This window comes from Hemicordylus capensis, chromosome 8, assembly GCF_027244095.1.
Source record: "Hemicordylus capensis ecotype Gifberg chromosome 8, rHemCap1.1.pri, whole genome shotgun sequence".
Lineage (NCBI taxonomy): Eukaryota > Metazoa > Chordata > Lepidosauria > Squamata > Cordylidae > Hemicordylus > Hemicordylus capensis.
This window is the reverse complement of record NC_069664.1, coordinates 4,219,573-4,235,782: the sequence shown is the minus strand read 5'-3', so window position 1 is coordinate 4,235,782 and position 16,210 is coordinate 4,219,573. Positions and strand designations below refer to the sequence as shown.

The 16,210-nt window shown below is 45.8% G+C and overlaps 1 long non-coding RNA gene across 2 annotated transcripts in view; it reads right to left on the bottom strand.

The window, feature by feature from the left end:
• The window catches only part of LOC128333545 (uncharacterized), a 41,865-nt gene that overhangs the window by 18,801 nt on the left and 6,854 nt on the right, over window positions 1–16,210 (bottom strand). For both annotated transcript variants that reach the window (XR_008310961.1, XR_008310962.1), the window contains exon 2: window positions 4,793–4,924. This is a non-coding gene — a long non-coding RNA (uncharacterized LOC128333545). The remainder of the gene's footprint in view (window positions 1–4,792; window positions 4,925–16,210) is intronic.

Genomic DNA, 16,210 nt, shown 5'->3' with positions numbered 1-16,210 from the left:
TATATATTGGGATATGATGTTCTTATCAGCTATCATGTATCAGTAGAGTTTATTCCTTCAGTTCTCCTGAGATGAAACTCAACCCTGGGAAGAGCATAACAAATTGAAATGAACAACATACTTAATCGCTAGAGCTGGAAGCATAATTGACACCCCTTGCTCCTCTTTCTCTTTGGGGATTGATTCTGAAAGATAGCTGTTTTCTCAAGTGAGCTCCTTATCCCAAGCCACTTTGGTGAATATGGATTTTGGAAGTCTGTGATTTATGAGAAACAAACTGCAGGTCATATTGTACAACTGATCAGAATCAGAATATCATGTCTGTCTTTTTGGGAAACTAGTGGAATGCAGGTGAAGGCAATTCTATGCTTCCCTGTATGATTGCAAAATTTACAACATTTGAAACATTGCATTATGGTTTTTTTCCAGTATCATAGATGGGCATCCACAGCAGCTCTAGTCTGTGGAAACATTCTGTTTCTCAATCTCCTCCTGCCAGTCCCCAGAACCACTGGATATCATGTCTCTCATTCAGAAACTGGCAAAGCAAAGCACTTAATCATAGGAAGCTGCCTTATGCCGACCATCTAGCTCAGGATTGTCTACACTGCCTGGCAGGCATCAGCTCTCCAAGGTTGCAGGCAGGAATCTTTCCCAGCCCTACCTGGAGATGCTGCCAGGGATTGAACCTGGGACCTTCTGCATGCCAAGCAGATGCTCAGCCACTGAGCAATGGCCCCACCGCCTAAAGGGGATATCTTACAACAGACCATGCCCACATGTAGTCACCTATCCAAATGCAAACCAGGGTGGACCATGTTTAGCAAAAGCCAGCATGGTGTAGTGGCTAGAGTGCCGGACTAGGACCGGGGGACCCGAGTTCAAATCCCCATTCAGCCATGAAACTAGCTGGGTGACTCTGGGCCAGTCACTCTCTCTCAGCCTAACCTACTTCACAGGGTTGTTGTTGTGAGAAGAAACCTAAGTGTGTAGTACACTGCTCTGAGCTCCTTGGAGGAAGAGCGGGATATAAAATGTAAATAAATAATTTTTTTAAAAAAGGGACTATTCATGTTCACTACAGCAGAACTGGCTGGCCACCCAAGGCCGTCAGGATATCAGCACCCTGGAGAGTTCCCAGTGAGCAACTTGCTAGAAGAGGTCCAGTAAAGTGAAGTTGTGCCAGTCCAGTCGGTGTCGACTCCTGGCAACCACAGAGCCACTTGGTTATCTTTGGTAGAATACAGGAGGGGTTTGCCATTGCTGTCTGTGTGGTGCAGTATGAGATGATGCCTTTCAGCATCTTCCTATATTGCTGCTGCCCAATAGAGGTGTTTCCCATAGTCTGGGAAACATACCAGTGGGGAGTCAAACCAGCAACCTCTTGCTCCCTAGCTAAGTTACTTCCCTGCTGTGCCATTAGGTGGCTAAGAGAGCCTAAATGCCTCCAAGCTCCATCTACCCTTCCCAGGTTTTGCTTCCCTGCCTGGGCAGAGAGAGATTTAGAGGGGCAGTTCCTTGCCTTTGAATCTATCACTTCTCTACTCCATTAAGTTTGTCCTAGCCCTTTCCTGGTGCTGCTGTGCAGATTGGGAGAGTGGATCATAGGTGCATAGGAACATAGGTAGCTGACTTCTACCGAGTCAGACCATTGCTCCATCTAGCTCAGTATAGTCTACCCAGACTGGCAGCGGCTTCTCCAAGGCTGCAGGCAGGAGTCTCTCTCAGCCGTATCTTGGAGATGCCAGAGAGGGAACTTGGAACTGTCTGCATCCAAGCCGGCAGGTGCTCTTCTCAGAGCAGTCCCATCCCCTGAGGGGGATTTCTGTGAATTTTAACTTTCTATGGTTCTAGATTTTTAATGCAAGGCAACATTTCACAATAAATTTTGGTAAGAAGGGAGAAGAGCTGGTCTTGTGGTAGCAAGCATGAATTGTCCCCCTTGCTAAGCAGGGTCTGCTTGGGTTTGCATTTGAATGGGAGACTACATGTGTGAGCACTGTAAGGTATTCCCCTCAGGAAATGGGGCTACTCTGGGAAGAGCACCTGCACGTTTGCATGCAGAAGGTTCCAAGTTCCCTGCTTGGCATCTTCACAATAGGGCTGAGAGAGACTTCTGCCAGTAATCTTGGAGAAGCCGCTGCCAGTCTGTGTAGATGATACTGAGCTAGATGGACCAATGGTCTGACTCCGTAGAAGGCAACTTTCTATGTGCCTAACTAATCTGCCAACTTGCTTTTCACTATAATCTTAATTTATAATTTCCCTCTCCATAGATTAGCCCGCCTGCAGCTCAAACGTTCATGCGTCTGCCATCTTGTATTGGGGTGGGTGACATCATCACAAACTATGCTGTCAAGGTTGAAACCGGTCCAGGCATTGTGAAGTTGATAGGGCCACCATGCCCACATGGGCACACGGGTGCGGAGATCTGGGTGATCGCATAAGCTTACTTTCCTTAAGGAAAGCAGGCTTTAAATGGTATCTTTCCATGTCAGTCTATAGTGGTACCATCCATTCTACCACCTCCAAATTATTCAGCCTCATTCTGCTGGGTGTGCAGATAAGGGTGCAGGGTGGGGGGCAAAGGGGGTCCCAGAACCTCACAGAGACGAGACATGAGGATGTCTTGGGTTTTATTGGCAACCTTTGGAAGGGTGCAGGAAGATGATCCCAAGACTAGAAATGCCAAGAAATTTAGGACAGACAAAAGGAACTACTTTTTCACGTAATGCATAATCAACTTGTGGAATTCTCTGCCACAAGATGTGGTGACAGCCACCAACCTGGATGGCTTTAAGAAGGGCTTAGACAAATTCATGGAGGAGAGGTCTATCAATGGCTACTAGTCTGGTGGCTATAGGCCACCTCCAGCCTCCAAGGCAAGAAGCCTCTAAATACCAGTTTCAGGGGAGCAACAGCGGGAGAGAGGGCATGCCCCTCTCTCCTCTTGCCTGTGGGCTTCCCAGAGGCATCTGGTGGACCACTTTGTGAAGCAGGAGGCTGGACTAGATAGCCCTTCTTGAGCCTGATCCAGCACAGCTGTTCTTCTGTTTTGCCCTGGGGCCAGGGTTGCCTCTCTGTGGACCTGTGTGACCAGACCTGCGACTCAATAAGCCCTAGGCAACTGGTTTCCCCAGCTTCTTAAAAATCCCTAGAGAACGCCTCATATCACCCAAAGCACTGCTTCTTCAAAGGAAACACGTCCAATGTGCCACTTCTTCCAGTACATGATGTGCGAGCTTAAAAAAAAGAAAAAGAAATGAGACCCAGCCAGGGAATTCCCACAGAGAGGCCCTCGGTCACATGAGAATGTTCTCTCAATGGTTAAAAAGAAAAACAGCCCCTGAAGCATGTTCTGCCCAGTAGGGTGTGAATAGAGCCTCACAGCTCTTCCATCGTCTTTCATAATGAAGCTGGGCATGCAAGGAGTTACTATGGCAATAGCTGCAGAATGTGCCTTGGAGAGCAGGAAATCCCGCCTCCTTAGGAACCCAGGACTGAAGAACCACTTTGCACACACATCACACATACACAGTCCTGAATTCGGACAACGGCTGCAACTCAGATCAGGCTGTGCCTCTACAGTTATTCATATTGCTCCTTTCAAGGTGGGTTTAAGTCATGTGATAACATTGTCACTGCAACAGCAAGTGCCAAATATCAAGTCAGACCACTGGTCCACGCTGCACAACTTCGACCCTCCAGATGTTGCTGGACTACAACTCCCATCTTCCCCAGCTACAGTGGCCAATAGTCAGGAGTGATGGGAGTTGTAGTCCGACATCTGCAGGGGGGCTGAAGTTGTGCAGCCCTGGCCTACATTGGCTGGTAGCCCCTCTCCAAGCTTTCAGGCAGGAGTGTCTCCCAGCCCTACCTGGAGATGCCCAGAAGTTTTTCACACCCAGCTTTTAGTTTGCATCTCCTCCAGAACGGAGAGGGTGTGTTCACATATCAGCCAAACTTACCCCGAAGTCCCTGCAAGCTATGGGGGAGCACTTCACACACAATTTGGGGTTTTTTTAATTAGAGTGTAACCTGATTTATATCCAGGGTTTTAAAAATCCACTTTTTGCATCACCCCCCCCCCCCGCAACTCTATTCACAGTAAAACCTCTCAGTAAACCAGTGGTAAAGCCTCCTGTCTGGGAAAGCTCTAGGGAGTGAGCATGGGACTTTCTGAGCTACAGCCCCATCCCATGAGGGAGCATAGGAACATAGGAAGCTGCTATCATATACGGAGTCAGACCCTTGGTCCATCTAGCTCAGTACTGTCTTCACAGACCGGCAGTGGCTTCTCCAAGGTTGCAGGCAGGAATCTCTCTCAGCCCTATCTTGGAGATGCTGCCAGGGAGGAAACTTGGAACCTTATGCTCTTCTGCTCTTCCTCCTTCTGCTCTTCCCAGAGTGGCTTCATCCCCTGAGGGGAATATCTTGCAGTGTTCACACATGAAATCTCCCATTCATATGCAACCAGGGCAGACCCTGCTTAGCTAAAGGGACAAGTCATGCTTGCTACCACAAGACCAGATGCTACAACAAGACCAAGGGAATCTCTGACAGTGTTCACATGTTGTCTCCCATACAAATGCAAATCAAGGCATACCCTGCTTAGCAAGGGGGGTAATTTATACTCGCCACCCCAAGACAGACTCTGCTAACAACAATGTACTTTATATAGCTACCCCATGACTATTGTTCTCTGGGTGGCTCACAAAACAAGGATGGAAGTATTAGCAACATATCATGTCCCAGTGACTGCAGGAAAGGAAAGAGAAACCCAATCACTTACCAGTTTGCTGTGAGGTAATATTAGGACAGAGGTTCTCAGTCTTGGGTTCCCAGATGTTGGTTGTTTTGGTTTTATTTTATTTATTATTTATTTTATACCACCCCATATGTAAGTCACTGGGTAGTGCACAATCTAAAAACACAACAATCAAAACATTAACACAGTTAAAAGTTTAAAACACAGATAAAAACTCTAAAAAGCCTGATTAAACAGGTATGTTCTCAAATCTTTCTTTAAAATATCCAGACAAGGGGAGGCTCTAATTTCATTAGGAAGTACTTACCGAAGTCCCAGGGCAAACCTAGAAAAAAGGCTCAATTTTGAGTTGCCACCAACTGAGCCGGTGGCAACTGCAACCTGATCTCCCTTGATAGGATCTTAATAGACCGTGGGTTTCATGAAGAAGAAGGTGCTTTCTTACACTGAGGGAAATAAGTATTTGATCCCCTGCTGATTTTGTCCGTTTGCCCTCTGACACAGAAATGACCAGGCTATAATTGGAATGGTAGGTTTATTGTAGCTGTGAGAGACAGAATAACAACAAACAAACCCCCAAAAGCCCAGTGCCCAAAAGTCAGCGATGGATTTGCATTGTAGTGAGGGAAATAAGTATTCGATCCCCTATCAACCAGCAAGATTTCAGGCTCCCAGGTGTCTTTTCACTATATGCAGGTCACGAGCTGAGATGAGGAACACCCTCTGTAAGGGAGTGCTCCTAATCCCAGCTTGTTACAGTACCTGTATAAAAGACACCTGTCCATAGAAGCAAGCAATCACTCAGCTTCCAAACTCACCACCATGCCCAAGACCAAAGAGCTGTCGAAGGATGTCAGGGACAAGGTTGTAGACCTGCACAAGGCTGGACTGGGCTACAAGACTATCGCCAAGCAGCTTGGTGAGAAGGTGACTACAGTTGGCACGATAACTCGCAAATGGAAGAAACACAAAACTGTCAATCTCCCTCGGTCTGGGGCTCCATGCAAGATCTCACCTTGTGGAGTTGCAATGATCATGAGAATTTTGACAAAGCAGCCCAGAACTACATGGGGGGAACTAGTCAATGATCTCAGGGCAGCTGGAACCATAGTCACCAAGAAAACAATTGGTAACACACTACGCCGTGAAGGACTGAAATCTTGCAGTGCCCGCAAGGTCCCCCTGCTCAAGGCAGCACATGTATAGGCCCGTCTGCAGTTTGCCAATGCACATCTGAATGATCCAAAGGAGAACTGGGTGAAAGTGTTGTGGTCAGATGAGACCCAAATCGAGCTCTTTGGCATCAACTCAACTCGCCGTGTGTGGAGGAGGAGGAATGCTGCCTATGAGCCCAAGAACACCATCCCCACCGTCAAACATGGAGGTGGACACATTATGCTTTGGGGGTGTTTTTCTGCTAAGGGGACAGGACACCTTCACCGCATCGAAGGGACGATGGACGGGACCATGTACCGTCAGATCTTGGGTGAGCACCTCCTTCCCTCAGCCAGGGCATTGAGAATGGGTCGTGGATGGGTATTCCAGCATGACAATGACCCAAAACACACAGCCAAGGCAACAAAGGAGTGGCTCAAGAAGAAGCACATGAAGGTCCTGGAGTGGCCCAGCCAGTCTCCAGACCTTCATCCCATAGAAAATCTGTGGAGGGAGCTGAAGGTTCGGGTTGCCAAACATCAGCCTCGAAACCTTTCTGACTTGGAGAGGATCTGCAAAGAGGAGTGGGACAACATCCCTCCTGGGTTGTGTGCAAACCTGGTGGCCAACTACAAGAAATGCCTGACCTCTGTGATTGCCAACAAGGGTTTTGCCACCAAGTACTGAGACATCTTTTGTGAAGGGATCGAATACTTATTTCCCTCACTACAATGCAAATCCATCGCTGACTTTTGGGCACTGGGCTTTTGAGGGTTTGTTTGTTGTTATTCTGTCTCTCACAGCTACAATAAACCTACCATTCCAATTATAGCCTGGTCATTTCTGTGTCAGAGGGCAAACGGACAAAATCAGCAGGGGATCAAATACTTATTTCCCTCACTGTATATACTTTGGTCTAAGCCATTCAGGGCTTTGTAGGCAATAACTAGCACTCGGTATTTTGCTCAGAAACTTATTGACAGCCATTGCAGTTCTTTTAAAATGGGTGCAAGATTATCTCTTTGGGTAACCCCAGAGACCAACCTGGCTACTGCATTCTGCACCGACTGCAGTTTCCAGACTACATGCAAAGGCAGCCCAATGTAGTGCGCATCGCAGTAGTCAAGTCTGTATGTTACCAGCATATGCACCACTGTTTCAAGGTCGTTTATCTCCAGAAATGCATAGCTGGTGGATTAGCCAAAGCTGATAGAAAGCCCCCCTGGCCACTGCCTCAACCTGAGAAGCCAGAGAGTGGTTTGGATCCAGAACTACTCCCAGACTCAGTGCCTGCTCTTTCCAGGGGAGTGTAACTCCATCCAGAGCAGGCAGATCTAAGCCACTTCCTATATTTCATAGGAACATAGGAAGTTGCCATGTACTGAGTCTAAGTCCTGACCTCCCACAATGAGTACATCTGTCTTGCGGGAGTACACTCCCTCGCCATCCTTTCCTAGAAGCTGTCTGGGTTCTCTCTTTAACTTTGCTCTGCTAGCCCTCAACATGTCTCTACTCCCAGAACCCACTTGGGGTTGCTCTCTCTACTGGGCCACTCCTTCATGTGGTGCTCTAGTCTGACCCAAACCACTTGCGACCACTTCTGCTATGGATATTTATATATCACTTTTCAACAAAAGTTGCCTAAGAGGTTTACATAGATATACATAAATAAAATGGCTCCCCGTCCCCGAAGTGCTCACCATCTAAAAGGAAACATGAGAGAGACACCAGCAACAGCCACTAGAGAGATGTTGCCACTATATGAGGAGAGATAAACCATTGGCCAAGGGGCTGCGAGTCTCTGAGGATGCAAATGCTCCCTCCCATGTTTGGATTCTTTGATGGGAAGTAAAGTTTGAGCTGGGGTTGAACTGTTCGTATACTCTTCGCTGATATGGGTTTTCCCCATGTGGATTCTTTGATAAGCCAGGAGCCACTGCTGGAAAACTGATTTAAAGTTCACTGCATGTTATGTTTTAAAAGAAAATTATTATAAAATGATGTATAGGTGGTATTTGACACCTAAAATACTGGCATTAGTGTATAAAAATGTTTCAAACAAATGTTGGAAATGTGGACACTCTGAAGGAACTTTTTTTCATATGAGGTGGTCTTGTAGGAAGGCTAAGGCCTTTTGGGACATGATATATAATGAGTTAAAGAAAAATTTTTAAATGACATTTCCTAAGAAGCTAGAATCCTTCCTGCTCGGAATAACGCAAGGAGTGTTTTCTACAACCAACTTAACATTTTTAATGTATGCTACCACGGTGGCCAGAATAATATATGCGCAGAAATGGAAGAGTAATGAACTGCCCTCGAAAGAAGATTGGCTGATAAAAATTTTGGAATATGCGGAGATGGCAAAGCTTACAGTACTGATAAGAGACCAAAATTAGGAATGCTTTAAAGAAGATTGGAAATCATTCTTATTATACTTAAAGAACTATTTTCCTAATATTGATTTTACAATAGGGTTTGAAATTTAGTAATATTAGCAGGTTGGGTAGATCAAAATTGAGTTTGTAAGGTTTAAGATATATGTTTTGAATTATTATTATAGCAAGGGTTAATTCTATAGTTGGTGATTCACGAGGAGGTGTGAGCGGGAAGTCAATAATTGTTTAATGTGATGTGAATGTTAAGATATTGTTAAAATTTAAACATTAAAAAAAGATAAGCCAGGAGCCACTGCTGAAGGTTCTTATGCACTCTCAACATTGGGAAGGGTTCTCTGCTGTGTGGAATCTATAATGAGAAGGCTCCAGCTCTGTCTGAAGCTCTTTCCACCTCTGAGCAGGCATACAGTTGATGGGGGAAAGCATGTGAGCTATTCCTGAAGCTCTTTCCACATTCTGAGATCTAAATGCGCACACACACACACACACACACACACACACACACCCATGTTGATTCTTTGATGGGAAGTCAGGCAGGAGCCACTGGAAGTTTTCCACACTCAGCTTTTAGTTCACATCTCCTCTGGAATGGAAGGGGTGCATTCACATATTGGCCAAATTTACCCCATAGTCCCTGCGAGCGATCAGGGAGCACTTCACACACACAATTCAGGTTTTTCTTTCTGTGTCAGAATGTAGTCCAATTTTAAAAAAAACTTAATAAAAAGGATTTCATTACATGTATTAAAAATATGTACCATACCTGATCAAAGAACCACTCTCACCAATTTGTTTGCCATCTTCTTCAAAAAATTTAGCTTGCCTTCACATGCAATGGGGAATTGTGAATCTGCATACCTACTGTAAATGGTATTAATTCTCTCTCTCTCTCTCTCTCTCTCTCTCTCTCATTTATCTGTGTGTGTGTGTGTGTGTGTGAGAGAGAGAGAGAGAGAGAGAGAGAGAGAGAGAGAGAATAGTTTGTCAATATCCAATTCAGTGAAATTGAATTTTGCCAGATGCTTAGCCGGGAGTTCCACCTTTTAAAAAATGCTGTCTTTTCTCTATAATGCTGTCTAGTTTTCTACCCAAAATGTGGGGTGGGGTGCGGATTGTTGTCTGTGAAACAACAAGCAATTATTTCAAGGTAGACCCGGTTGCCTTGGTTACCAGGCATCAAACCAGGCCTTTTATCGTCCCCATCCAGATCAGCCTCCCTCCTTGTTTTTGTCCTGCTCTTCCCATCACTGAATGGTTCTTGCTCCCAGGCAGGAGGCCAGACAGTAAGACATGAGGAAGCACTTTAGGATGGGGAATGTTTAGCAGATCTGACAGCTTGCCATTGCCAAGTCTCAAAACAAGGGAAAGGAGATTTCCCAGAACAGCACCAGAAAGGGTGTGAAATGTTCCTCCTCCACAAAAAATGTGGAAAATGTGGACGAAAAGCTATTGTATACTGCTCCGTGTGATTTTGCATGCTTGCTGATTTTGTTGCTAGAATGCAACAAAAAAAGGGGAAGAGAGGGGCCTTGTTAGGTCCCCTTGCTGAATATTTGTTGCAAAGTAAACAAAGCATCAGAAAAGGCTGACCTCCTATGCAACGGGAGGGGTCTGTGCATCTTAAATGCAACCCCCTTGTATTTTTGAATATAGTTCAGGGCCAGCTTCAAATCTGAGGGGGCTTTCAACCTCCAGTGGGTTCCTGCCTAGCTTGTGGGCTTCTTCCCCTTAGCTGGGCAGTAGGTGTGGCATTAGATGTGGGTTTCCCTGTTTCTCTCCTGTGTCCACTATGACACTGCCAAAGTCAAGAGAGAGAGACCTATCAGCCAGTGGCCACCCACTCCCGGCTGGGCCCAGTCCAGTCCTCCCTAGGAGTCCAGGGCAGGGGTCAGCATGGGCTCACCAGTGATGTCAGGACCTCAGCAGCTGCATTACCATGTGCTAATGCAGTGTTCCTTATTGCCATTCTGGGGGGCAGCAGTGCCCCCCCCCATCAACCCTAAGTGTGGCTCACTAATCGTTTATTGGCAGGCATAGGCAACGGGTAGCTCTCCAGATGTTGCTGAACTGGAACTCCCATTGGCTCAAGCCACACTTTATTACAGCTGGGGATGATGGGAGTTGTTGTTCAGCAACATCTGGAGAGCGACACATGGTCTACCTCTGATTTATTGGGCCTTCCTCCTAGAGTTCTTATGAGAGGACTCCATCTCCCTTAAAGGACCCTCCCAGCGCTGAAAAAAGTGCAGTACTGTGTGGAGGTCAGCACCGTGGCAAATGGCAACTCCCATCATTGAAGGGCTTTTGCTAAAGTGGCCCCTGCCTGATAAATAGTGAAAGTCGCTGTGCTAATGCCAGTCCTGGCATAGCTACATGACGTAAGGACTGTTCACACATGCATCCAGGCTGTGGAAGGGGAGTGGTCCCATCCCTGCTGGCCCCACCCCTTCTGATTCTATGAACAGAGCTTACTTGCATGCAGTGTGTGTGTGTGCATGCGTGCGTGCGTGTGCACATGTGTGTGTGTGTGCATGCGTGCATGCATACATGCATACATGTGTGTGCTTATTCTGTGCAGTCTATGATGTTATATTTTGCCAAGGCTACATGCAAGAGAGAAATATATGTTGGGAAATCCAAGCACAGATCTCCCATGTAATGGCTAATTTGTTCCTAAGAATGATCTGTTCTCTAGGCCTGTGGTCCTCCTGTAAATCACAATTCCCAGAAGTCTTTGGGGGAAGCAAACCACATGGAAACTCCTGCAGAAGGCAGCACAGCTGCTAATCCAGCATCAAATTCCCAGAAGTATCACCATATTCCACAGCCTTCCAGCAGTAACATTGGGTCACACACTGTTGGTTTTATCATCTTTTTGTTTATTACATCAAACAGCATTTTGTCTTCTATACTTCTAAGATGCTGTTAGCATCTTTAGGGAACAGAACGTGCATGGGAACAAATGGATGGATTCCAGATCCCATTTGGAAACGTTCTCCAACTCGGGAACAAGGTAACATGCTCTAAATCTTACCTTTGCATCAAGGGAGAAGGCATAGTTTTTAAATCTTTGCTAGCCTAGACTTGTTACTAATTCCAGAATCTGTGAATATATGCTTAGATGCCTGCGGTCCATCCTCTTTTTCTGCTGTGTTCCAGAGAAACAACGGCGCATGATCTCATTAGCCACTAACAGAAAAGGGAGCATGTGGAGTTGGTACCACCCCTCTAGAATCCCATTGGTCATCAACAGAACAAAGATTTGCTGGGAATACAGAGCACGACATTGCCTTAGAAGCAGAACAATTTTTTAAAAAGTCTTTGTGCAAGATTAATTTATAGTATTACAATTCAAAGAAAAACATTTCTAGTGGTAGCAGTCAAGTTTGTCTAAGTCAAACTACTGGGGAAGATCAGATTCATCATGTACTGATAAATCATCATCTACTGTTACTACTCTGTACACAGATCTGATGTAGCAATATTAATAAACTATACTGCGGCTTCTAGAATCGAACATCTGGTCATTGAATTCTAAAATTCACTGTAGAACTGGTGTGTACAACTTCAGCTGCTATTGGCCTACAACTTGCATCAACCCTGACTATTGGCCACTGTGGCTGGGGATGATGGGAGTTGTAGTCCGACAACAGCTGGAGGGTAGCTCTGCTGTAGAAAATAAAGCCAAATACTCATTAGCCAAGTTTTACTATCATTTTGCCCAAAAAGACCTCAGCAGTTGCCTAGGACCATGTTAGGATTGTGGTGGTTACACTTGCACCAATAATGTAATCAATTTGATTTCTGTGTACTCCATCTTGTGATGTCCATGTGTATAGGCACCGCTTTGGTTGTTTGAAGAATGTGTTAGCAATGAAGAGATCGTTGGCTTGGCAGAAACTAATAAGTCGCTCTCCTGCTTCGTTTCTGTTGCCTAGGCCATAGAGGCCGATTGTGTTTTCCTCCTTCCCTTTTCCAACTTTGGCATTCCTGTCTCCAACCACCAGCATTGCATCTTGCTTGCATGTTCTGTCAATTTCAGACTGGACTCGAGCATAAAACTCATCAACTTCCTCTGTGTCAGTTGTTGGGGCGTAGATTTCAAGAACTGTCATGTTAAAGGGTTGTCCATGAAATCTAATTGATATTAGTCGGTCACTGTACCCAAGTACTCATTGCTATATCCTTCCTGACTATGAAAGCAACATCGTTCCTTCTTTGTTTCTTGTGTCCTGAGTAGTAAACAGTATGGTTTTCTGACTGAAAGTGTCCCATTCCAGTCCATTTTAATTCACTGATGCCCAAGATGTCAATCTGTAGTTGATCCATTTCATCTTTCACTTCTTTCACTTCTTCCCCATATTCATGCTTCTTACGTTCCATGTTCCCATTGTAATTCGGTCTTTGCAGCTTCGGGTTTTCTGTTCCCGCATGGCAAAATACAGTGGCTGAATCCAGGCTAATGCTGCACTAGTGCAAACATGTGGCACTAGTGCAGGGATATTATTTATTTATTATTATTATTTATTATTCATTTTATTGATCACGTTTCTTTACTGTCTGATATAGACATCCTTAGGCAGTATACAAGGTTAAAACATAACAAATGTAAAACAATATAAAACAGTTAATATTCACAAAACAAGGTAAAAAAAAAATCTCGAAAGATGAAAACATTAAATATATTTAAATTTCCAGTTAAAAGCCTGCAAAAACAGGCGCATCTTGAGGGTCCTCCTAAAAGCAAGCAGAGAAGGAAGTGCTCTTATTTCAAGAGGGAGCATATTCCAGAGCCCCGGGGCAGCCACAGAGAAGGCCCTGTCACGAGCTGCCATCAAACAAGCCGGCGTCAATCATGACTGGACCTCTCCAGATGACCTTAATAGGCGACAGGGTTCATGACCAAGAAGGTGCTCTCTTTAGTACCCTGGATGAAGCCCTGGCTCCTTCTGTTAAGTCAGGACCTTGCGTTCCACAGCAGTGTGCACTTTCCAGGTGCAACCGGATGCACTTTTGCTGTTCTCACGAGCAACCAAACCCAGACTAGGGACTCCTAGCCCGGGTTAGGTTGCACATGAGATGCCAGGATCGGGCCTGATCCTGGGAGGCCTATGCTGCCAAGCCCCACTATCAAACCATGCTATTAGCAAGAGCGCCGCTAACCCGAACTAAGTGCTTGTGTGTTTGTTTAGACCCAGCAGACACAGAGACGGGCACATAGCACACCCATCTCCTGGGAGAAGCCTCCCCCATAATGCATTGCACGTGCCGTGCAGTGCATTGTGGGCTTCACAGAGGCCAGCGCAACACGTCTGGGCCTCAGATCAATCCACCCTTTTCTGCGCTGCATGGAGCAGAGCTGATCGTGTGGGAGCACACATCCGCGCTCCCACTGAGTTGGGAACAATCCTCTCGGGAGAAGGCAAGGTTTGGGATGCCGTCCGCTCACCCGGTAGGTCATGTGAATGACCCCCCAAGAGTGTGAGAGAGGGACTGCCTTTGAACATCCACTCAGCTACATGACCATCTGTCTTTGTTCATTACACTAGTGCGGCATGAATCTGGATATCGGTCAGTATTTCTTGGAAATAAATTCCAAAGTGTTTGGAACGCACTGGACTGCAGACTGCCCTTTCTAGTCCGTGTTATCCCCTGGCTCTTTATTCACATGATTAGTTGGGAGTTTTTCTTGCTGCAGCGTGATGGGAGAGCAGCAGACAACCAGGGGCTTATAATGCTCCAGAAGGATGTAATGTCAGCATTGCCTTCAGAATAAGAATGAGAGACTCTAGAGTGAGACTGTCAATGAGCCGAGGTTTCTTTTTGGTCCCACAGGCAGCTAGCATGTGCTAATCAGGGAAGGGCTCGTCAATCACACAGGAGTCCCTGCTAACTAAGCAAAGAGGCACCTTCTAAAAGTGGTGGTTCTCTTTATTGAGCAGGGGGAGAGCAACTGGCCCTCTCCGTCCCCTGCACAGCATCTCTCCAGTTGACTGTTGCTGGTGTCTATCTTATGTTTCTTTTTAGATTGTGAGCCCTTGGGGGACAGGGAGCCATCCTTATTTATTTTTATTTCTCTATGTAAACTGTTTAGGGGGATCTTTGTTGAAAAGCGGTATATAAATATTCATAGTACCCCTGGCAAAGAGGCACCTTTTAACTTGGTGATAACTTGGCAAAGAGGCACCTTTTTAACATGGTGATTCTCTTTATTGAGCAGGGGGAGAGTAACTGGCCCTCTCCATCCTCAGCACAGTACCTCCAGTGACTGTTGCTGGTGTCTATCATGTTTCTTTTTAGATTGTGAGCCCTTTGGGGACTGGGAGCCATCTTATTTGTTTGTTATTTCTCTGTGTAAACCACCCTGAGCCATTTTTGGAAGGGCGGTATAGAAATCAAATAAATAAATAAGTAGTAGTAGTATACAGCTGCTAAAAAAGCTAATTTTATTTTATGATGTATTTTATTTTTAGATTTATGCCCCATCTTTCAATCAAAAGATCCTCAAGGTATCTCACAAAGAATTATAATAAAACAATAATAATTATGACACACACATGGATGTAACTTGGGCTGCATGAATGGAGACATGGTGTCCAGATCTCAGTGGGGTAGCTGTTCCACTCTGTTCTGTGCTGGCCAGACTTTGCTTGGAATACTGTGCCCAGTTCTGGGCACTGCATTTCAAGAAGGCTGGTAAACTGGATAAACTGGAATGAGTTCCGAACCCTGGTTATCGATTTATCAAAGATGGCGAGGAGTCTGGAAATCAAGGAGCCATGTGTGTTTATCCTGGAGGAGGAGCCTGGTTGTCTTCACATATCTGAAGGGCTGTCGCAGAGAAGATGGAGTGGATTTCTTCTGTTTTGCTCTGGAGAACAGGACTAGAACTAGTGGGTTGAAATGACAATGAAGTAGATTCAGGCTAGATGTTAGGAGGAGTTTCCTAACTGTAAGAGCTGTCTGAGAGTGGTTGGCTCTCCTTCACCAGAGATGTCCAGCCAGAGGCTGGATGGCCATCTGTCTGTCAGAACTGCTGCTGCAACAGATTTGTGCAGTGGGTGGGGGCAGTAGCAGCCAGTGTGGGTGCCACCAGGGGCTGCAGCGAGAGGCCCCTTTAAGCATAAATTAGTAGGTGCTTATCTCCACTCCAGACACACCTGCTCTGAGTAGCAGCACACCTCCCAGCACTCCCTGCAGCAGAGGATTGGCTCCATGGAAGCCAGGTGAGTGGGGGAGCTGGCTGTGGATTAGACTAGAAGACCTTCAAGGTCCATTCCTTCTGTGATTTTATATGGGAGAGGAGGGTCCTTGAGGAATCTTGGACTCAAGTCGCATAAGATTTTTAAAGGTCGCCACTAGACTTGGAAAAGAATATTCTCCTGCATCATTTCAAAGAGGGGAGAATATTCAGAGGCTTATTCTACCCATTCTATCAAATGCATTGGAGAATATTCTTTTACAAGTCTGGTCTCATGACTAGCACCATGAGTCATGCCTGGAAACAAACTGATAATAACCAGTGCTGCTACAACAGGGCAAATGCAACATGTATTTACAACTTACAACAATACAACATGGTAGCAAGCATGACTTGTCCCTTTAGCTAAGCAGGGTCTACCTTGGTTGCATATGAATGGGAGACTAGACGTGTGAGTACTGTAAGTTATTCCCCTCATGGGGAGCCACTCTGGGAAGAGCATCTAGGTTTCAAGTTCCTTCCCTGGTAGCATCTCCAAGATAGGGCTGAGAGAGATTCCTGCCTGCAACCTTGGAGAAGCTGCTGCCAGTCTGTGTGGACAATACTAAGCTAGATGGACCCGTGGTCGGACCTATGGTCTGACTCCGTATGTGGAAGCTTCCTATGTTACTATGAACATATTAGAGG